The 11,280-nt window shown below is 38.6% G+C and overlaps 1 long non-coding RNA gene across 1 annotated transcript; it reads left to right on the plus strand.

Annotated features, from left to right (window-relative positions):
- Positions 1 to 2,870: 2,870 nt before the first annotated feature.
- Positions 2,871 to 8,727, plus strand: LOC144195558 (uncharacterized). The gene is made up of 3 exons (XR_013326100.1): positions 2,871 to 2,979; positions 3,510 to 3,593; positions 8,311 to 8,727. It is a non-coding gene; the product is annotated as an uncharacterized LOC144195558 (long non-coding RNA).
- The last annotated feature ends 2,553 nt before the right edge of the window (positions 8,728 to 11,280 follow it).

Below are 11,280 nucleotides of genomic sequence, written 5' to 3' on the forward strand. Positions count from 1 at the left end.
CCCCGATGCACAAAGATAAGTTTCTGAGTTGGGTTGTATCACTTCAACATTGAGTGGAAAGGGAAAAAAAGTCAAATGAACTCTTAAAAGTTTCCTCCATATCTGCATGAATCCTAAAAATGATGCAATTTTCTTCTTTCTTTACAATAGAGCATCATTTCTTTCAGTTTTTTTTCCAACTAATTAGCAGCCAGACAGCCTCATCCTTTAGGTCAGGGGTCTCCAATTGTAGTCAGTTGCTCTGTATTTGAGCTGAAATCTCCTTGAACAATTTGTATAAACTGGATTTGTTTAAACAACAGCCAGGTAAGGACCGGTTAGGAAAACACTGCTTTTAACTTTATAAATTAAATTTTGGTTTAGAGAATTTCTTTAGGTGGACTGAAAAAGCTTGCATACACACACACTTTCAATAAATGTAGAAATCTATTTATTGATGGCTTTATTGTTCATGTCATATTTGGTATAGTTATAAAATCACCCCCACGAGCCACAGCACAAGTGAAGGGGGGGAAATTGCCTCCAGTTACCCAAATATAGCCAACTATAATTACGCCATCAGCAGCGCAAATTGACCTCTTTCAAATATGGTGAAAAGACCAACAATCAGTCTGACAATTGTGCAGCGTGTCAAGGCAGTTTTGTGTTGAACGAAAATCAAGCTTCTATATTCAGTCGCCTGCATGAAACAGCAAGATTCGCTGTGTAAATACATGCATGAAAGGATTTTTAAAATACTATTACTATAAAGAAAAAAAATATCAGTTCATAACCTCAGTCATTTTGTGTTCCAAAATCTTCGTGTAATAATAATAATAATAATAATGATGATGATAAGAAGGATAGTATGTGGAATTAAAGGTCTTCATTCAATGAATACAGCACTTGATGATATTGTTGTATGTGTATACTTGATTTGATGAGTTGTTTCCTTGGGTTGGTTTGTATACGTATGTTATATTCAGTATTATGAAGCGTTTTTTGTACATTTTCTTTTCTATGGCTGACTTTTTTTTTAGCTGTGAAAACTGTTGAAGACTTTCAATGCTTTTTTAAGATTTCTATGTTCAAAATAATTCCCAACCGTTCACTGCATTAGAACATATCCACTCTGGGCAATAATGCAGAAGACAGAGTACAGAGTGATAAACAAATCACATTATACATTACTGGCCAACAAGAAAACAAAAAGTCAAATAGATGCCAGTGCTTTCACTGTTAGATTTATTTCAACCTTTTAAGTCTTTCGAATGAAAAGTACTACGTATAGTACTTTTTGCCTTTTAAATCATGGTATTGTTGCTACCCCTGACACATCATTTAAATGGTAGAGTCTGTTATGCCCTTTCATTTTAATCTACTTGATATTCTGTGACCTGAAAAGTGAAGACATTTTTGTTTTTTTACTCACAAATGTGTTCTCTCACCTCAGTTCCATCTCAAAAATGGACCCTAACATTTTCATCGTCTCACGTCATATTCTTTCCTAATATTCATAGCCAATTTGATTTTTGCATAGTAAAGCATAACATGTGATAACATCCATTATCTGTTTCAAAAAGGAAAATAAATACGGTATTGTCTGAAAGTAGTAGCCTGAAAAAAAAAAACTTATTGACATACACATTTTTCCAACGTGTATTGGATGAATTTCTTTGTTTTTGGAGTTCCTTGGAAGCATTTACCCCTCATTTAGGAATGAAGAATGACATAGTAAGTAGCCTGCTTACCCACAAATGGGCAAACATTCAGCCCTCTTCTGAATTGTGTTTTTTTTTCACTTTATGGACAAAGCGGACAATGGCATGCTTTTGAGTCAAGACAAATTGTAAAGAAAATACTGTGTGAATGGAAGGGAGTGACAATCAAAAACTTTGGACTTCTTCTCTTCTTCAAGTGACCTATTGTACCATAGACTTCTTTCCTCTTTTATGCTGCCTATACTGTATGTGTATGTCCCTAGAAGTGCTTCTTTTTCTTCTTCTTGTTTTTTGTAAAGGGAAAAAAACTAATTGGCGAGGAATGACAAACTTGTGTATAAATGTGAATAAGCTGCTGAACAAAACAAAGAGTTGCTGACTATGTCTGAAATGTTGTTTCCTTGTCCTCGTTCCTTCTTTCTACACAACACAGATAAAAGAACTCCCCGACAGCCTGATTTGATCTCATTTCAATTTAGTAAGAAGTGACACAAAATGTTCAGCCTTGTAAAATATGGTTAAAGCACAACCTGTTCTATCATAAATAGAGTCATTTCAACAAAAGTAACTGTGATTTAAAAAAGTATTTAAAGTTAGGAAAAGGAGAAAGTGTGACATTACTAGATGGGTTAAAATATTTTTTACCTTTTCACAAATGATCCAAAAACTAAATTTGGAGACCTAAAATCATACATTTCCAATATATAAGGAAATATCCTGATTACAGAATAAAATACAGTTCTAATCCAGTCTAATATCAAGAAAACAGCATTTAGTATAGCTACTAGTATTTTTTCTCAATCCCAGTAATCATTGTATTATTTTAAAAGTGCACATTCAAATCGAATGGTGACGAGTGGTGTTCTACACTTAAAAAAAAAACGTGCTCAAAAACCAGGAAGTCATTGTCTCACGACAGACTGATTTTCCTTCAAATTCCCAGGTAACTGTCAAGGCAACTTGAAATTGACTTAAGCAAGCAAGATTTGAACGTGCACATTAATTAGGGCACTCACAGGGATAATGAATACAGAAAAATGAATGAATAATCCCTTTGGTAGGTGTTGGTTATGTTCTGTTTTCTGCCCTGTAATTCCTCATTGAGTTCACCTGTCCTTTCCCACTCCTGAGTGTATTTCCTGCTTGCTGCCTCTTGTGTGACCCAGTTGTTTCTAATTGTCCCATCAACCCACGTGTGTCTATTTTAACCCTGTGTGTTTGACAGACTTGTTTGGACCATTTGTGTTTGTCATGCTTGTGTCCATGTCCTCCCCATCAGGTTTGATTCTGTTATTTGATTTCTTTGTTATTTTTTGATGACCCTCCCTGAAAAACGTGACAATCTTAAGTGTAAACTTTGGAATAGCTGTTCCCTGTAGTGACCTTAAAAACAGGTTAATGAAATGAGTCTCTGTGGCATTGCCAAGATAACAGAATGTAGAATTTCAAGTGTGAAAAATCACATGACCGGCGAGGGCTGAGCTTTACTCCTGAGACACATGATAATGTTTCCGTGTGTCATGATCCATATCCCTTAATCGCCTTGTCTTTCACAACCTTTAAATGACAGTGTTAGTTAACAGAGCGCAAATACCACAAAGCTTGCGCTTAAGATTATCTTTGAGCTTCAATGCTTCCTGCACAGGAGATGAATGAAAATGTTCTTTGATAAACTATACAAAAGGCAACCTTTTGCCTTCTCAAAGCCAGTCCTGCTTTTATACTTTTAACATATGCTCTGAAGGTTTTTTTGTTGACTTTATGGGACTTATTTTAATGGAATGCATCCTATTGCCACACCTGTTTTAGAATTTGGATGGCTGGTCTGCATACAGAGGCAGCAAGGCTACTTTCTGGACAAAAGGAGGACTTTTTCTACACTTTTGGTACAAGGTAAGATCATTTCCGTGCCATATCACAGTATAGATTTCCCCATCTCACTAAGGATTCAAATCTGGTTTGGATCTAAAGTTAATAGGGTTTAAAATATGTTTCAAATCTGTGTTAGTTTCTAAATTAGGGTTAGTTTTAATTATAGTTCTGATTTCAATTTGGACAAGCAAACAGTGCAGACATTTTTCTTTTTGAACGTGTGACTTGGCATTTGGTGATGCACTTGCTGCTAATTATAGCTTTAATTCTACATAACTCGCCTCATCCTGGAAAAGGCGACAGCTGTGGGAGCAAAAACTGTTGATGGCAGGAAGAACATGCACACAAAGTGAGGCAAGGGTGCCGGGCGGATGCTTTGTAATGACGCCAGTGTCAATTATCTAGTCAGCGTGGTCAAAAATGAACCAACACGTGGTTATTAAGACTTCAACGGGCCTTGCTGCACCTGCATATCACATCAGACACACTGAGAAGAGGACATGTATCTCTGAGTGTGCACATGTGGGTGTGTTGATGAATACAAAAGAAAAGTATTGGTCAGTCCCTAATCCTTTTTAGTACAATTTTCATATGCCACATGGATTAACCCCTTTTGTTTTATATTTTTGTTTACCTAATGGAAAAAAAATGTATTTTCCAACACAATTTATAAAAAAATTGCCGCAAATATTCAGTGAACAAATTAATTCAAAAAATGGTGACTCGTTCTAACAACGAACATCTCATTGATTTAACTTTCAATACGCTAAATGATACATTACAATGATTACATCATACAACTTTTGTTCTGGCAAAACAAATTGTTATGCCCCAAACACACACACACACACACACACACTTCTATAACATTTTAATGAGATTTTCCTTCAAATGAATATTGAATTTTTTCCTAGGTTCATAAGCCTTCAAACTAAGAATAGTTTAGTTTTCTATCAATGAAAATGTACTTTAGATTAGAATATATGCATGGCATGTCAGTGCCATTCGTCTTTTACATTATTTACAAGTATAGTACTTTTTTGCTTCCCTGTACTTCTGTTTAACGGCACCTCCATGCTCCTCCTTGACTCAAACCAATCTTCTGGAGATTGCAGGAGAAATATGAGGAGCAGTTATGATATGGGAAGGTGAATAAAAACAATACTGGCATTTTTAGCTGCAGGAGTTCCCTCAAAACATAAAAGCGAGGGCTCCCAAAGGGTAAAAAGCCGGTAAAAGAAGGGCAAACTAGTGAACGGGAGTCATTCTTTATCCTGCATGGTCTCTTCCCGCTTGAGTTTCCTGTTCTAGCCAAATGGAACAGCCAGCAGCGGGATCAAGATTTATGAGCTTGGAAATATAAGACACTTGTTGTTGGGCTGGATGATAGAAGACGAGGCAGTGGGAAAGAGGGTCTTCAATTGTGGGCTATTTAACCTAGTGGTTTGCACATGGCATCACAGTTCTGGGGTTGCGGGCTTTATCCCGGGCTGGTCCTCATTGTGTGGAGTTAGAATTTTCTCCGGGTAGTCTGTTCCCAAAAACATGGAGGGTAGGCTGGTTGAACACTTTAAATTGCCCCTTGGTACGAGTATGAGCATGAATGATTGTCCGTCTCCTTGTGTGCCCTATGATTGGCTGGCCACCAATTCAGGATGTCTAGCACCTGGTGCTCGTATTTAGCTAGGATAGGCTCTAGCACCCCCTCGCAGCCCATGTGAGGATAAGCGATTTGGAAGATGAATGGCTGAGTTCCTTCATTTAATTCATCGAGTATCATGTAAAATAAAAAAAATCTTTATATTTTATGATGCCAGCTTTAAAATATGTGCAGGCAACAATAAAACTGCAATTGGTTGTCAAAAGGGGGCCACAAAATATCGTGCAGAATTAATTGCGGAGAGACATAACTTAACAGAAGCAGGTCTCGACTTGCACGTTCTATGAGTGTAATCTTTTAATGAGGAAAGCCCAAAGAAAAACAACAGCTTCATTTTCTCTTTAGTCCTACAATTACCCAGGACAAAAAAAAAGAAGTGTATATTTTAATATTCAACACATTGCCTGCGAGCGTCTTTTCTGACGTAATAGTGGGTGTTGTTTTCTATTACCGATAATGTTTTTCATTTGCTAATTACGCTGCGTCCTGTCCTTGTCCCGTCATCTGGGATGTTGCTGTCCTTTCAAAGTGTCTCAAAGGGCATAGTGGGAAGCACCAAAAAACACAAAGAAGAAACAAACGTGTCGAAAATAGCCTCCTTTTTCGTATTCATGACAAGGTGGTAAAACTTTGATTATTTCTCTTTTGGGTATTGTGTCAAATCATTCTAGAACAACATTTGATTACAGCAGTCTTCACAATTCTATTAAAGCTTTGAAAAAAAAGAATTTTAGCTTTTTTTTTTACAACTAGGCGAGACAAATTTGAAAACTTTGAGGTGCCACTCAAAAATTATTCATGACATAACATTTTGTGGGAGTACGTGAAGGAATCAATGAAATAAAAGGGCAAATCTTATATATATTTTTTCTTTAAATGAATGAGAGACACCGCCACATATCCTCCTGATGGAGTCTCCAGCAAAGTGTTTATGACGGCCCAGCGCCAGCCAGCGTAATGAGTTGACGGTCAGATCAATCCCTCCTGCTTAGGCCTTGCGATCAATAGCTTTGTTTTGACATCCTACATTAACACGAAACTAATTGACGCCATTGCTAAATGCTCTTGAGAAACAAACAGATATCGCATCGCGACATCAACAACAGCAATGACAACTTTGCTCGTTTAGCTATCAAATATGTCCGCTCCATCTATGTCGTTTGAAAGCAAGATGTTAATGTTATGGGTATGAATTATTTGGGCCTTCATTACCAAAGACCTGCGCCGACCCACAGTTTGTTACAATTAACAGTAAAATCCTAATATTGACTATCTATTTTGGCATTTGAGGACTTTGAAACAGGATCAAAGATGGAAGGAGCAGGTAGAAAAGGATCAACTGCATCCTAAACTGGTTACCAGTCATTATAAATTAATGCATAGGAACCCCATCTTGTTAAATTTAAGGTTTATTATTATAGTGTCCATTTAATGCCACAACCAGAAATGAAAGTTCACAAAGTCAGACTGTGGATTGAAGACTAAGAGAAAGATTGAGTCCTTTAAAATGTGGTGGTCTTGTGGAATGTTTGTGTTGCTTGATGAACATGTGTGTCTGTGTCTTTTGCCATCGGGGACTTGTGGTTGTAGAGCAATAGATAGATGTGAAGGCCTCAGCACGGCTTTTTCGCTGCGGGTTTGTAAACGCTCCTTTATTTTAAAAAGCTTAATGAAGCATGTCTCAATATGTGTTACTTCCTGCCACATCATACATTTTTAAATGCCTTACATAGACAATGATTAAAGTTGTGCACAGGCTCAAGGGTCCTCGATCCAAACTTTGACAGTATGCCTTTATTATAGTCTTTTTAAAAGTAGGTGCTTGTACATTTCTTCTGTTCGTCTGATCTCATTAAGGGTAATTTGCCAGTAGGAGTAGTACGGACCCTGAAATTGAGCCAAAAAAGATGTTTCCAACCAGATTGGAGGATATTGGCTTTTAGGAAATGGGTTAAAATTTCAGCAACCAATCATATAGTAGCGATGCTTGTCCTGTCTTGTGGTATTCATAATAAAGAATCCTGAGGTTTATCTGTATAAGTTTTATGGTGTTTTCCCATTTAATGTCTTAGTGTTTGGGGCATGTTTGGAATGTCTTTTTTTATACAGTTCATGCATCCTACTAGGTGACTGTAACTTGTGTTTTCATTTACACACTACATTTCAATCTGCATATATCCATCCTCGTTACTGTAGTTAGTGATTCTATTGAAGTCTTTCTTTCCTCCACAATGTGAGATGTCATTGGTTGCTTCTCCAGTCACTTGACATGCATTTTTTTTTAGACTTTCATCAACTCTTGTGTTCAAAGTTTTGTCATTGTTGTGGTTCTGTTCATTGCAAAATCAGCATTTGACTTCATCCCCCAATTTTGCAAGTCTTCTGCTCTTCTATCCCCTTGATTCCATATTGCCTCTTCCTATTAAAACAATTGAATTATTCAAGACACAGTGTAGTAATGATAAGCAATCGATAACACTCTTTCTTAGTGGGCTCGATCGTTTAATAATTGACTAATCCTAAAGGGGACTCTTCTGTGCCTCTGGGTGCATGTGCTTTTGTGTGTATATGTGTGTGTGGGGGTATAGGTGAGTGAATATGCGTGCACTTGTGTGTAAGTGTGAGGGCCACAGCAGCTAATTGAGGCCTATACTTGTGGTGCAGAAAATGAATGCCACTAATGAAGAGTAAATAAATCAATAAACAAATAATTAAAGAGAAGATTGCATATTTTAATATATAGTTGAAATTCTTTTAATTTTTAACATATGACTGATTCATTTCATGAGCTTATTTATCTGTTTCCATGGCAACTATGTGTCTTTTCCTCCAATGGGGAGGGCTTTTGAGGTCAGAAACATGAAGCATAAATGATTGGAATACAATTTGAAAACTGAATTCAAATAGATTACATGACAAATATTATAGGAAGTTTGTTTCACTTTCTAGGATAACGACAGGCAAACTAGAACTAGTTCACACAATTAATCTCTGAATCAATGAAATGATGATTATATCTCCATGCATCAATTCTGCCAAACTTTACTTCATTTGCGTGTGCTTCTGCATACCTTCAAGGTCATGTCTCCAGGCCTGACAGGCCTCCAATCATCGACTGGTGTCGCCCTGTCGTCCGTCAGCCTGAGCCCCACCTGGACGCTGACATGGGACTATTTGAGCTTGTGCATTTGATGGACAGCTGACACGAGATCTATCACTTCCTGCATGCATGTGAGGAATTGCGCTGGTTTCTGGTTTGTGTGTCCCTCTGCTGAAACACATAGAGTGTACTTCTGGCTTCCTGTTTTGCTGGCCAATGATAATCTGATACACCCTGGAGACCATCATCAACAGGGTGGAAAGTGACTGGGAAGTCAAGCTGAAATCTTTGGCGGTGTTCTTTTACACAACATCCATTGAGTCAAAACAGGGATCTCTTTTCTTTGCAATTAAATACAAGTGTCATTTCTATAACTGGCTATTTGCAATGTCATATTGCCAAAAAAAAACATCTGGAAAAGGTTACCACATTCAGGTCACAAGTCCATCCCAATTTCTTAACGCCAAAGGGACACAGCAATCAATACGTGCTTTTCTGTTGGTTTTAATTGGTGTGGACGAGGGCCTTCATTTGCATATGCCTGCCAGCAGGGTGCCTCATTGGTGGAGAGCTTTGAAAAGTGCCAATGAATGAACAAAAAAAGAGTGAAGAACAGACAGGATGTGAGTAAGTGCACTTTGGGAGGGGGGATATGTCTCCCCAGTTGCCACGGCAACGAGAGGTGCACGTTGGCTCGGTACCCGACCTAGCCAATTATGTCGCCGTGTGTGGACACGTACACGCGCATCTACGATCTGGCTTCCCTTCATGTGAAAGGAAGAAGAAATAGATCCATGTATTAGCATGAAGCCGAATGGTTCTAAATATTTGTGCTGTGCCATATAAGATTATATTAGATTAGATAACTTTATTCATCCCGTATTCGGGAAATATCACTGTCACAGTACCAAGAGGGTGAGAATACAGACACAAGAAAAGACATAAATAAATAGGCAATCAATAAGCATTTTTCCCACTTGAAGGTACCATAAAGTACTAAGTATGATCTGGGAGTGAAAAGAGACAAAACAATAAAGACTACTGCCTAATCTTGGAGAGTGGTGGCCAGTCAGTCAACTCTTTGGTCCCGAGTTCAAATCTCAGTGCTTGCAAAGATTTTCCCACTAAGTCATCGGGTAAAATAACAAATCATCAGTAGTGGATGAACCATTTTGCCAGTAAAAATGACTAAGTGTTTCACTCATTTCCTTGGATAAAACGTTCCAACAACCATGTATAAGTGGGACACATGTTGGAGTAGTGGGTTGCTCACTTGAGCTAAAACTACAAGTACTACCACTTCCACTCACAGGGTGGTGGCCCAGTGGTTAAGTCATCAGTCTCCCACATCTGAGCACCTGGGTTCAAATCCAAGTGCATGCAAAGATTTTCCAATTATTTTCAGGTCAATGAATGAGACAAAACTACAAGTACTACCACTTTCTCTCACAGGGTGGTGGCCCAGTGGTTAAGGCATCAGTCTCCCACATCTGAGGACCTGGGTTCAAATCCCAGTGCAGGCAAAGATTTTCCTAAAGTTATTCAGTTAAAAGAATAAGTTCTAATGTCTAAGTGTCTAACTAAATAAGTATTCAGTGGTGGATGAAACATTTAGTCAAAAAAATGACTAAGTGTTTACACCCATTTCCTTGGATAAAGCATACAGGTACTACTGCTTTCTCTCACCGGGTGGTGGCCCAGTGGTTAAGTCATCAGTCTGCCACATCTGAGGACCTGGGTTCAAATCCCGGTGCAGGCAAAGATTTTCCCACAATTGTTCAGGTAAAAGAATAAGTATTAATGCTTAAGTGTCTAACTAAATAAATATTCAGTGGTGGATGAAACATTTAGTCAAAAAAATGACTAAGTGTTTACACCCATTTCCTTGGATAAAACGTTTCAACACCCATGTATAAGTGGGGCACGAGTTGGTGTAGTGGGTTGCACACTCGCCTTTGCACCGAGAGAACGTGAGTTCGCTTCCCGGTGTCGGCGGTTGACTGACCAAGCAAGCGGTCGAGGGTCGGCCGAAGGCCGACCCGAGAACGCCTTTCGCACAGACAGGTCCCTCCAACATTCTTCCGAACTGCCGAAGGCAGTTCGGAATATAACCTTTTGCTGAAAAGTATGACTAAGTGTTTAATATAAATTAAAAAGATTTTTCTTTTTTTTTTCCCCTTCTTCTTATTCCATTGACCAATTCTTCTTTCCAATTATTTTCAGCCAAAGGACGACAGCGAGAATCGAACCCAGGTCTCCCAGACGGGAGTCCAGTGATCTAACCTCTGTGCCAACCAAGTGACTACACTTTCCTTAGTAATCATTTGAGTGTCTTTCCAAGAAGTACACAGAAACAACTAAGTGAAAAAGTGTCCCGACCGGGAATCGAACCAAGGTCTCCCAGACAGGAGTCCAGTGAACTAACCTCTGCGCCAACCAAGTGACTACACTTTCCTTAGTAATCATTTGAGTGTCTTTCCAAGAAGTCCAAAGAAACAACTAAGTGAAAATGTGTGCCGACAGCGGGAATCGAACCCAGGTCTCCCAGATGGGAGTCCAGTGATCTAACCTCTGCGCCAACCAAGTGACTACACCTTTCTTTGTAATCATTTGAGTGTCTTGTCTGCAAATACACAGAAAAACAACTAAGTGAAAATGTGTCACAATCCAGGATTTGAACCCAGGTCTGCTGGACGGGAGTCCAGTGAACTAACCTCTGCGCCAACCAGGTGGCTACACTTTCCTTTGTCATCATTTGAGAGTCTTGAATACAAGAACACAGAAACAAATAAGGGAAAATGTTTCCTAACCGGGATTTGAACCACAGTGTCCCACATGGAAGGTAGGTGAGTTAACCTCTACGCCACAAATTGGCCACACTTCACCTTGTCATTATTTGATAGTCTTGACTTGATAGTCTTTTCCTCAAATTATTAACAGATAGTTAT

This window comes from Stigmatopora nigra, chromosome 4 (genome assembly GCF_051989575.1).
Source record: "Stigmatopora nigra isolate UIUO_SnigA chromosome 4, RoL_Snig_1.1, whole genome shotgun sequence".
NCBI classification, from domain to species: domain Eukaryota; kingdom Metazoa; phylum Chordata; class Actinopteri; order Syngnathiformes; family Syngnathidae; genus Stigmatopora; species Stigmatopora nigra.